A 13,257-nucleotide genomic window follows, 5' to 3' on the forward strand; every position below is an offset into this window, starting at 1 on the left:
GTTCAAATCCCCGCTCATGTCTCCTGGGCCAGTTAAAGATCACCCCACAGTGAGTGGCTCAGGGGTTAGATGCAGCCGTGGGCAAGCTGCATAGTCCCGAGGAGCCCAGTTGCCCACCAGCTGGCAGTTGCAGACAAGGAAGGGGCTGGCTTGTGCAGCTGTGGCAAGCTGAGCAGTCCCTAGCCAGCTGGGGAGGACTAGCCTCAGGGGGAGGCAATGGTAAACCCCCTCTGAATACCGCTTACCATAACAACCCTATTCATAGGGTAGCCATAAGTCGGGATCGACTTGAAGGCAGTCCATTCCCATTTTACTGCTTGCTTTTTGCAGTTTTTTGCACTTTTATTATATGGATGCAATTTGTGTGTGCATGCATGCTTTATGAATGCTCATGGTTACAGCTGTGAAAATGACAACCCATTTTGTGTGTGAGATAAAACTTACAACATATATTAATATTGAAATTGAAAATCCTATGATAGGCATCAGCAACTGGAGGGCCCCGGGACAAATCTGGCCCCCTGTGGTGGCACCTGCCACTTTTGATAACCAGCCTAGAGGCAATGTGGAGGAACAGCATCTGTGGTGACATGAACTGGTAGCAGACTTTTGGGGAGACTTGGCCCACTGGTTCATACTTCCTTCTCAAAGTTGGCCCATGGGCAAAATGAATTGCTAACTTAGGTCCTGAGAAGCTAATTACAGGACACAATATGTAGTACAAATGGTGGTGAAGAAAAGCTGTGCTTCAGGTGCTCAGAGGTACTCGGTTTTTATTACCTCCTCACATGTTCACAAGCAATCCCCATGGGCATGATGACAAACTCTATGGCTTGCCTAGATGAGTGTGTCACAATTGGCTTATAATTACATTAAAAGGTAAACAGCACACGTCAGTGCTTCCACCACAGTCTTTCTCTACTGTCTCTTCTTGGACGGGAGGTGGGGAGGGTTTTGAGTGAGGCTAACCAACCTTCAGAACAAGGGTGGGGAACCTGTGGACCTTCAAAAGTTGTTGGACTACAATTCCCATCAGCCTCAGCCAGCATGGTCAGGGATGATGGGAGCTAAAGTCTCACAATAACTGGAGGGCAACAGGTCCCCCACTCCTGCTCTCAAACCAGAAAGCATATTGAAAATCTGCTCGGGTGTACCTCCACCCATCACTTTCTTGCTTAGAGCTTGAGAGCCTAAAGGTAGATTCTGCCTTTTCTCTCCATATGTTTGTCCAATGCAGCCAATTGTATTTCTGGAGCTGTGTGAGATTTCAAGGCTCATTTCTTTAACCCAAATCACCAAAATATTATTAGACTTAACACTTACATGAAGTTGCATGTGTCACCCATGATGTACATTTCAAATGAGCACGTAGTGTGGATTCACATAGTTGCTTTTGAGGTGAACCTTTCTAATTGCCTGTTGGTTCAAAGTATGGTCTGTCTGCAGGCAAACATCTGGCTCTATTAAATGTAGTAGCTGAAATCTGGCTTGAGAAATCTTGAGCTTAAGGATTTTATTTTGGTTTGGCCTTACAAACATTTCTGTCCTTTCAGATTAGAACACTGTATTTTCTATGCCCTTCTTTTACACACCCAACACACATTAGTGCTGGCAGGTGCTTTGTGTTTGTGTTGTGAGAGGAGAATAGACCCCTGTGTTGTAATGATATGTTAGATAGTCTCTTGTAGCTGTGTGTGCGATTTCTGATCTATTGTGCCAAAGAATGAGAGTTGCTGTCAAATTCAGTAGAAAGTAAGAACCTTAAGTCCTCTTTTCTGAAAAGCGCTTTTGCTGCATGAAGTGTAATTTATTTTTATCACTGTAGGCACAAGGTTTTGCTAAGAAACATGAACCATACAGTGCCCATGTTGGCTGAGTGAGTGTTCATCTGAAAAGCCTAAAGATTAAACAAGCTTCTGTCAGTGTATAGTATGTTTTTTGTTTTTTGTTGCATATGTGTATACATATAAATAAATTCACCTATACAATAATGGGTGGTGTTCTCAGTAATATTTAGTTATAATCAATCTACTTTTCCCATAGTGTGTTAGAAACCTTTGCAAAGATGGCTTTCATCATCAGTAAATTTACCTTATGGATACATGTTAACTAGATTTAGAAGAAGAAGAAGAAGCATTAACAGCCATTTATTTTTAAAAAAATCTGTTTGTACTCTGCCTAAGAGACACCTGGATAGAAGCATGAAAACAAACCGGTTCCATTATTTATTCTGCATCTTGTCAGTTTGATTAGTCGTCTCTCTCCCTTCTACGAGAGCAGTGGATCATTAATGATGTCCATGCTTAAATACAGGAATCCTGCCTTGTGTCTGTTAATGCATAATTGGACTGTCTTTTAATACATGTGGAGGCACTTGTTTCTGAATATAAACCCTGCCCCTCAACAGGTCAGGGAGATAGTGAAAACCTGCTTGTTGTCTGGTTTTGTCTTGGCAAATAATGGAGTCACTAATCTACTTGATCTCTCTGAGTCAGATAAAGAAGAAAGTGAGCGATGCATACATTTCAAAGATGGAAGGCACTTGTAAAAGCAATTTCTTTGGAGGGGAAAAAAACCTAGAGCAAAGGCTGTTGGAAACCTTTTAATTAGTACTAATTACCTCAGCAGAAAACGTTGGAGACTTGAAAGGATTTGTGTCAGCAAGTGAAAGATCAAAGATTGTGGTGCTTGCATTTTAATCTGTTGGCTATAAAAACGAATAAGGGGGTGGTAATGGGGCCCAAGAGAATGACAACCCAGGTGGTTGAAGGCCTTAATCCCTTCTTTACCGCTAAAGCCCGAGGCCTAGTTCCAATTACATAATAAGATGATTTAATTTTTACAGTAATAACAATATCTCACTCTTTTACCTTTCAATAAGGACAATATATTGTTTCAATAGATATACTAAACTAGTTTGTCTTCTGATATTTTCAGTCAGTACCATGTACTTGATAATTTTTTGGTCAAAGTTTACTCTGTGTAAGACATTAACTTTGAAATGGTATGTGAAAGAAAAATGGGCCATCAGAGAACCTGTTGGTTCCTATCAGAAAGTTACCATGACGTATGGTTCATGCAAGTATGATGCTTCCATTCCTATTTTATAACTATGGACCACATGTTTATTCTCCACCCCACCTCTGGAGCTTGAATTCCAGCATGTAAACATAGCAAATTGTTGCACTAGTATTAACCATGGTTGTAGCTCATCGGATTTCTCACTAAAAACAAGATCCAAGGTTTGGTCTCAGATCCTGGGTTAAGTAGGTTCCCTGGTTAGCTTTCATACTGGTTAATGGTGATGGAATAATCAGTGGCATTACACGCATCGGGCCATATGATTGCTTAATGTCTCTACAGCCACTAGTTGTGCTACCATTCCCTGTTCAAATCTTAATCTATCTGTTAGCGATTTCCTGCAGCACATTGATTTGAGTTTGGCAAGAAGGCCTGAGATATTTCTGGCCTTTCAGGTGCATAACTGGATTCATGATGTCCCTTCCTACTGAACATTCACTATTGGGCCCCTCAGCAAATGTCTCACTTCCATGCTCCCTGCCTTCCTGAGCCTATGCTCAAGTGATTCAGCACCATATTAAGTAAAGTAGCTTTTCAACTGATAAAGCTGTAGTGTCTTCAGTGGGATTACCGCTAAATGGCAATGCTTGCTGCCATGCATGAGACATGTTAACAAACCTTAAGCTTTATAAATTCTGCAGGTGTTGTATTCATCTTCCTCCTCCTCTTCAGTCTACTTCAGTCTTATTATTAGTCTGTATATCTCTAACCTAGAGAGCTCTTCAGTCATTTAACCACCTTTTTCAACAAAAGGTCATCCACTTAGAGTAAAGGCATCTATAAAAAGAATGGGGATAACAATATTCTTTGAAAGTCAAAGCAAGGTGTTGTAAGATGGGGGCAGAGAGAGAAGAAAGGGAAAGGGAGCTACTTTTTAAGACATGGCAAGAGATATGCAACAAATGTAAAAACAAAGCACTGGCAAGCTTGGTTTGGAAAGCCACAGAATATATTTTTTTAAAAATTGGTGAATGCCTATGATGAGGATCCATAGGCAAATTCTTAGAGAGGCAGATCCTAACTTATGAATAGAATAGAACACATTATTAGTATTTTTTAATCTATGATGATGTGTATTGGTGTTAGAGCTGAAATCTTCAGAGGGGCCGATTCACAGAACACTTATACTCCATTGTAAGTGGCCGTTAAATTATCTCTGAACTTTAAAATGAAATTGGAAAAAGTCAGTGGAGAATAAAAAATTATAGAATTATATACATAGCTTTATTTCTCTCTCATTTTCTCTCTTATTGTTCATATTAAAGAAAGGCAACATTTTGGTTTAGTTAGAACAGGCTTATATATTGGTTAGGGATGGAAAGATCTGTCAATTTCAGTTCTCTCAGTTTCTCTCTTTTCCAATGTTAAATGTTTAATGTTATTAAAAATCACAATTTTAGTGCGAATTTATCAAAATAAACACATTTTTGTAGGCAGTTTTGACAAAGGTGCTCATTTTTACAAGCCATTTCTCATCACATCATGCCTTTTTGCATATTATTTTCACTCATATATTCATTTTTATTCATACTTTCTCCGAATATATGCATTTTTATAAATATTGTTTAGTTGGTGAACTGCATCCCAAAATTCTAATAAATGCAGACTTTGAAGGATGGCTGTGTTTTGTTTGTCATATTGTTTTGGAAAGTGTGAATTTGATAAATTCTGCTTGAAATGTGAACTGAATCGAAATTCTCACCCATCCCTAATGTTGGTATAGCGGGTAACGTTATACTGGGGATGGAATGATCTGGCAATTTGGTTCTCTCTGTTTCCCATTTTTCTAATCTTAAATTCCAGTCTCCACATTTCTGCAGCAATTAAAAAAATCCTCATGAAAATTTTCCCACATTTTAGTAAACATTTCTCCTAATAAATACATTTTTGTATGAATTTTTGTAAACAATTTGTCCTAATATAATGCATTTTGGTATCTTATTTTTACTAATATATTCATTTTAATGCTTTCCCCTAATATATGCATTTTTGCAAACATTGTTTAGTTGGAGAACTGCATCACAAAATCTAGATAAGTGCAAATTTTGAAGGATGACTCTGTTTTGGTTCTCATATTGTTTTGCAAAGTGTAAATTTGATAAATTTGACTTTAATTGCCAAATTGTGAACTGAATTGAATTTGTCTTCCATCCCTAGTCAGTAGCCATTAATGAAAGATTACAAGTATTGGTCATCTGGTGTTTGTGAAGAAGCATTTCACTGAGCCTTATGGTTTAGTAAAGATCAACTACAACGGAGTCCAGCAGCTCTTTTTTTGATACCATTATTCATACTTGCTTTAGACAGTGTGAAGTTTGAGGAAACCATGTGTTAAAAATACATTACTATGATAAAGGTCATTTCATTGCTTTATTAGATCAAGTTAAATATTTATCAAAATAGTGCAAGAGCATAGCCAACTGGGTATATTGTTTAGCTTTTTTTCTAGACAGATGAATACAGTGCCGTTAAGTTTTAATTCTCTCTTATCTTCTGCTACCATGGCAATAAACATTTTTAAAACTATATAGAAAGATTTGACATTGTTCATTATTTGCCAGGGATACTGTTGATGAGCAAGCCCACAAAGACAGAAGCATATATATTTTCCAATCCCCATACCAATCATCTTAATACATTTTCTATATGTTTTAATAGTGTGTGTTTTATTTTCTGTACTTAGGATTTTTTTAAAATTACCTTCCTATGTAGAACTGTAAGCTTTTAAGTGTTCTGCTTATGTTATTTTTTATGAAGGAGATAACTTTAAGCCATTGTTTCTTTCCATGAATTTGATAAGAAAACATTCATAATTAAAAAAAAAAAAAAGACTTGCGCTTAAATTCTTCTGACCAGCCTGTATTTATGGAGAATTTTGTTGAGACCTCTTGTGAGACAGTATGACCTTCTATATGCACTACAGCAAACAACAAGGAAGTCAAAGCCATCCCAGCAGGCCTAAGTCAGGTTAGTCTAGGGTTGGAAATATAACTCGGTGCTGAGGAAGGGGGAAGGGTGACGCCAAGGAGGGGGGTCCTGTTCAAAAAGTCAGCTTTGTCAAAAGCTTCAGTCACTTTCTTACCTACAGGCAACCTCTGCTGATCCCAAGTCATTAATCGAACTGGAGAGCCGTCTTGACCCCGGCTCCTTTTCTTTGAAGTGTGATGTCCTCTGCTGCATGAGGAAATAATTTGCTGCCTGATTCAATGAGCCATCAGTAGCGCCAGCAGACCCAATGACATGTGAGAATATTAACCTCCTACCTTGAAGAGCTGTGAATCTTGAGAGGCAGTCTATAATTCACCCAGCACTTCTGAGCCTTACCTCTCTGTCTTTGTCTTGCTCCTCTCCTTGCTTTCTCACTCTCAAATACACATGCATGAGAAGGAACAGAGCTTTACAATCAGCGTTCTTCTTAATTTTCTTCAATAGAGGGAGCTTTTCCTGGTTTTCTAAGTAATGAGATAATTTCCTTTGGTAGTTACACACAAAATTTATCCTGAAGAGTAAAATGGATATAGATCACACATGTTGTTGGACCGCTTCTATTTCTTAAAAGGGTGTGTGTGTGTTTGTGTGTAAACATTTAAGCTTTTGAATGACAAAGGCATTATTCATCTAATATATTGTTTGAGAGAAATATCAAAAGAATTTTGAGGGAAGCATAAACGTGTTTTGATAAAAGACTTGTGAAATCTATCCAAGCAGAGGATTCCACAGATCCCTTATTTAAGAACAATGTTGTGGGCTTGTTAGTTTGTTTTAAAGTGTTTTCATCTTGCCTCTGCTGTGCTCACGCAAAACCAAAACAAACAAAACCCTTAGAATGTAAATTTAAAACAGTTGTAGAATGATATAACCAGACTATGGGTGCTTTCACAATGCATTTTATTCCATTATTCTGACAATTTCTTACCTGGTAATTTGCGCATTATATTTGAGCTTTCACACGACATACCGGATAGCTCTGGAATTCTGGTGGAATGTAGTGAAAGTGTAGCGCTAATTTCTGCAATAAATGATACCAGAAATAATCTGTTAGCAAGCCTGGGAACCTGGAAGATTGCAGGAGTGTTTTGCTAACTGCTGCTGCTCATGTGAAAGACATCCCAGCATGCAGTGCATTCCTGCCCTTTAGTCACGCAGGATTTGTTTGTTTTTTGCCTGACGAACGTTGTACCGGTATTCTCGCATCGACGCAGATAGCAGCAGCATTTCCCACACACACACTTGTCTTGATACAACTAAAACAATTTAAAAAGTCAGATCCTAAAGGGAGAGGCTTGCATGGCGACAGGACAAGATCTTAGACCTCCTACACAGTGGGGAACAGCGTGCATGGGTGAGGGACAAAAACAAGCTGTGTGAAAGACAGTTGTGTAAAATGCCGCTATATCGGCTGAAAAAGTACTGTTCCTTATTGCAAGAGGTACTGAATTTGAAAGGGATTTTAGAAATCGGGACAGAAGCGCTACCTTTTTAATCCGTTAAACTAGCGCTATTAGCCCCATGTGTGAAAGCAGCTTCATTCTGCTGCACTTGTAAGGGTTGATGTCATCCACCAGGGCAACCAAAGCTGTTTCCATTCGTGAGCCAGGCCTGAACCGAGATTGGAATGAATCCAAATGATCAGCACCATAGAAACTATTCTGTGATACTGATCATTTGGATTCATTCCAATCTGGGTTCAGGAATGGAAACAGCTTTGGTTGTCCTGGAGCTGCCAAGCTGCCATGTATCCCAACACCTTGCCCAAGAATGGAAAATTAGTACTTACGCCAACTAATGGATCAAAATTTGAATTCTTTGACAGAGGTCTCGCTATTACTCATTCTAAAGGAGCAACAACCACACTGTCTTTCAGAGAGTAATTTATCTCCTCTGAGGTCCGCACAACCAGCCTAGCCCTGACACATTTCAGTAGCCATCATGGGCAAAAATCAAGGGAACATGTGGTAGGTCTCACTTTTCCTAGCAGATTTTCCCAACCCTTAGGTCTCAAGCTGAAAAGTATCCATAACAACATGGCCAGATTGTGCACTTCCCATCCAACTATGGGATACAAGTTGACATGAATATGAGCAACTTTATTGGCAAAATGAACAGTCAGCTCATCATCAGATCTTGCCTCCCTGAGTCTATACCTGAAGGCCCATCTCCACACAAATCAGCTCTGCTGGATAGCATTGATCAGATGCAATGATAATAGAGAATCAAGATTTCTTCACTGCTGCCCCCACCACCAAATAAGACTGTAAATGGGTTCTCACCTGTGCTTGGTCATATTTGTTACAAATGCTATACCATTTATACTGTAATTGTTGACCCTGGCACTCCATCACTCTCAGCTCCTTGGAATACCATGTAGCTGACCTGGCTCTATCATTCAGATGAGAACGTTTGGAAACAACCATAGCAATAGTCTGGGGTCATTCACTCACTCCAAGTAGAGATCAGGACCTCAGCAGAAAATCCCCCAATAATCTTGGAAAATCATCCAGATCTATCAGCCTTTGGAGGTGGACAATCACATCCAGTCCTCCATCCCAGTGGAGGTTACAGGTCACCTGAAGGTCAAAGCTGATCAAATAATGATCTGCCCATGACAATAGAGTCAAACATGGCTCTCCCATTCAGAGATCACTCTTTCCTAACCTAGTAGAGAAACCAGATCAAATGTGTGTCCTGTTGCATGTGTTGGACCAAATATAATTTGAGAGGCATGAAATCCAGAACTACAAGATGGACACAGTATGGATGTTAAAGTCCCCCAATACAATCAGTCCTGAGGTCCTCTATACAACACACAAAATCACCTCCAATAGTTGAGACAGGGAGACTGTTGGACAGGGGGTAGGTGGTACCCCAACAGAATAACAGGCCTGTCTTCTGTCCCCAACAAAGCTGGTGACTGTTGGAACAAAGGAATAGAATTCCTAAGGATCAAAGCTACCCCCCCTTCTGCATCCCTTAAGTCTAGCTTGGAGACAGTTGGGAGAGGTTACCATCTCCCCGTCCATCCAACCAGGTTTCAGTGACACAAGCCAGGTTAGCACCTTATTCCACAATCTGGTCAGAAATAATAGACCCTTTGTCATTGGCTGAACTGGAATTCATTAACTGCACTTGCATACTTGAGGGGACTGCAGGCAAGCCACCTAGATTACCCAGGCTGGAAGGGGGGATGTCTTAATTTTCCATCCCTTCCAGTTGCCATTGTTCAACACCATAACACCCTCTGTTCTGCACCATAGCGGCGGCTCCAACCTCCAAGACCCCATCTCTTCTAAACATATCACACACACCAAAGGGGGTGGGAAACCCAAAACCAAACAAAATGCTATCTCCTGTAAGTCTCAGTTATCCATATCTTGACCCTTTCCTTTGGTCCACCACCAAAAGGATGTCTGCAAAGAACAACCCCCTATTGTGTGGCCCTTTTGGTGGTGACCAGCTGTTGGTGGTCTGCCTGCATACCAGGCCCAGAAAAGAGTTCCAGTCATGGAAGTCCTTCTCACTGGCTTCTCTCGATGTACCAAGAGTCTCAGAGGGCTGCTCTGCGATGCTGCAGACTAATGGTGTCTGGCTGGGCCTCACTGCAACCACATTAGGAGACAAAGAGAGACAAGGTTATAAAAGACAGCCGTTTCCTGACCTCTTGTACTGGGCCCAGACCTCCTGCACTGGGCCCAATAAAGAGCCCCCCAATCCCAGAAGTCCTCGCTGACTTCTCCCAATGCTCTGTGATGGTGTAGGTTGATGGTATCTAGCTGGGCATCACTGCAGCTGCACCTGGAAGCACAGGGGGAAGAAGTGTTATAAAAGACAGTCCTCAAGGTAATCTGGCCACCACAGTGACTATCCAAAAATGATTGTCTGGTGGCAGTAGACCTCTTACAATGCCACAGAAATGCAAGAAGCCCTGGACACAATATGGAAGGACTCCCACTAGAACTCCTCTCCATGCCAGCATGAATCCTAAGGTAACTGGGTTAATGCTGGGGAGTGTGGGAAGATCTGTGGCATGCATGGGCTTTTCTTTCTTTCTTTCTTTCTTTCTTTCTTTCTTTCTTTCTTTCTTTCTTTCTTTCTTTCTTTCTTTCTTTCTTTCTTTCTTTCTTTCTTTCTTTCTTTCTTTCTTTCTTTCTTTCTTTCTTGATTTAGCCTCGAAAGACCTTCTCTCCATCCCACCAGTTAAAACAGCTAGACTGGTGAGGACTAGGGAGAGGGCTTTTTCAATTCTGGCCCCCACTCTGTGGAATTCCCTTCCAGATGATTTCCGTCATGATGAGCTTTCGCCGGGCCTTGAAGACCTGGCTCTTCAAACAGGCTTTTGGGGTGGGTTAGGTTTTATTATTATTGGTTGAGATAATATTTTAATGTAACTATATGTTTTAATTTTGTACGTCGCCCAGAGTGGCTGGATTGCCAGCCAGATGGGCGACTAATAAATTTAGTAAATAAATAAATTCCTCCCTTTCTCCCAGCAGGAGCCCAGAGCAGCACATTCTGCCATATGAAGCAGGGTTTCTCTAGCTTACCCCTCCAGCACAGAAATGAGTAGTGCTTCAGTAGCTCTACTGGGATATTGTCAGAGCCAGACTGAAGATGCTTGGATTGCCACACTCTAGGACCAGAGCTAGTCTCCCCCAAATGATCTCTGGAGGATGCTGGCATGAACCTTGAGAACAAAATGTGACTAAACAGGAAGATTGGTCCTGGTTATTTTAAAGTACTTTGGTACTTCAAAGTAACTTTTTTTTTCTCCTATGAAAGCATCCCAGTTTATTAGAATTTATATGAGACCTTAAAATACTTCAGCTTGAACCGTGGGGGAAGAAAATGGGAATATCCTTTCCTTGAAACATTTCCATATCGCTCCAGAATGTGGACTGATCTCTAAGGTACATGTGGGCCAAGAGGATAACACAAGCCTTAATTACAATGTATTTTACTCTAATAAGGTTGACTTCAAGTTGTGAAATCATCAGCTGTGAACAATGAGAGAGTAATTCAAATGCAACTTCTACTCCTTTCTCATCATGCATGAGTCCATCTATTATTCGTTTGCACCTCTGGTAGCTGGTCACAAAGGCTGGTTTTCTGGGGCCTCTCTCCACTTCATCTTTTTTATTAAGTTTATTAAAACTAGTCAGATTATACTTTTCTTATGGTAGAGGCTCCACTTGGTCCATTCATTATAGTTTCTTATCTTGGCAGGCAATCTCAATTGAAAGGCAGCTAGTCCATTATGCACATATGAAGCCCATCACTCCTCCAGCGATGGCCAATTCATCAAACATTTATCTTTTGCCCTCTGAGCAGTGCGTCAATTTGCTTGTCACTCCCCAGCCTTGGTTGTTGTGGAAGGTGGGAGAAAAATTACTTTCTCTCTTCTCCCTGCCTCCCCCTTCAACCCTCTCTCACTACACTGGTAGTTGAAATTGCTACATACTAACTTGCTTGCTCTCTTCTCCTAGTTCTGTTCAAAAGTGGAGGGGGCTGTTTACACTATAATATTCATATTATAATTCAGAAAACTGCTGTTAAAAGTATAGGTACTACTATGTTGTTAACTTGGAAAACAATGCTCTTGGTTTGAACATAACTGAACCATCATGCAGATTCACTGCAACCACAGACATAAGTGCTAAAATCTGAACAATCAAAAGAGGGATATTTAAACCCCAGCTTTGAACTTGCTCACCCCCTTCTTCTTTTGGCTTTATTATGAATACTAATGATAACATTATTAGCATTTGTATCTTGCCCTTCCTCCAAGGAGTTCTGGATGACTCATGTGCCCGTCCTCTTAATCTTCACAACACGCTTTTGAGATAGTTTAGGCAAAACACATGTGACTAGCCCAAGGACATCTAGCACATTTTGTGATTGAGCAAAGATCTCTCTCATCCAACAGTCTATCTCAGTATGAACACAGATCACACCAAAGCAGCATATAATTCAGTAAACTGTTTCTCTGTGTAGCCAACCAAATGCCTCTGGGATGTCAAGAAGCAGGACAACTGCCCCTGGACATGGAGGTGCCATTTAGTCTTCATGGCTTATTTCCATTGATAGACCTTTATTCTCCATGAATTTGTCTAACCCCCTTTTAAAGCCATCTAAAACTCCCAGTTGTGTAACATATGAAGGGGGTCCACACTGTGCCTCCCATGTAGTGTGGTTTCCCTGCCTCCTAGATATCGATGCATGGAGCCTATGCACATAGACTTTGGTGGAATCTGGAGCCCTACACAATCTGGGTTCCAGCTCCTGTGGAGTCCCATGTGCATATAGGTTTGTGTGCTTATGCTTCCCCTGTCTCTAGACATCCATGCTTAGCTGCTAAAAATTTGCTTATGACCACAAATATCACCTGCACAACCAGACTTATGATCTGTTTCCTAAGGGGAGAGTTGCACCTTCATCCAAATTGGAGTTTGAACGTCTTACATGGTTATATTCCTAAATGCAGACTAGAAGTCAAAACATTCATATTGCTATGTACTGCAACTGAATGCTAGACTGAAACATGCTAGTTTGTTTGGAAATAGTAATCTAGGCATTTTCTGATTAGCTTGCTGGCAAAGAGGCCAATTAAGGGGCTAATTAGGTGTTCATTAAAAAAATATTTCCAAACCAAATCACCTGCACAGCTTAAATCTAAGAGCTTACAAAATCTATTTGCATGGATGCTTCACAGCTCAAGTTTACCAAAGTGTCTTGTGGCCAAACTAGATGTGAGGGGACAGCCATGTTATCTTACACATGTCTTTGACCCAGGTGTGTGTGTGCACGTGCCTTATTTTTGCATCAAAAGGAGTGCACAGGTGGGGACAGCTGAACCTTCACCACTCCAGACACTTTTTTCCAAGCCTGACTTAGCTACTGGAAGTGAGTCCGGCTGGAAGGAAATCACTACAATTGACTTAGCATGGCAAGGCAAAGTTCAACTTCATTCACCTGCATACAGTTTTTGTTGTTAAAATTAGTCCCCCACCTACTACGTTAAGTAGGCAGACATGAAAACAAACAAACAAACAAACAGATTGGTCTTTACTTGACTTGCAAATGAAACATAGTTGGCCCAGCTTGCAGGTCAGCTGGGTTGTGATTTGCTTGGATCTAGCAAGCTCATTTTAACTCTTGTCTGGTTTACTTTAACTGATGAGA

General features: G+C 40.7%; 1 protein-coding gene across 3 annotated transcripts in view; it reads left to right on the plus strand.

Moving 5' to 3' along the window:
* Positions 1–13,257, plus strand: part of LRMDA (leucine rich melanocyte differentiation associated) — a 1,400,324-nt gene that overhangs the window by 744,588 nt on the left and 642,479 nt on the right. The window lies entirely within an intron of this gene.

Source organism: Rhineura floridana, chromosome 7, assembly GCF_030035675.1.
Source record: "Rhineura floridana isolate rRhiFlo1 chromosome 7, rRhiFlo1.hap2, whole genome shotgun sequence".
Classification (NCBI taxonomy): domain Eukaryota; kingdom Metazoa; phylum Chordata; class Lepidosauria; order Squamata; family Rhineuridae; genus Rhineura; species Rhineura floridana.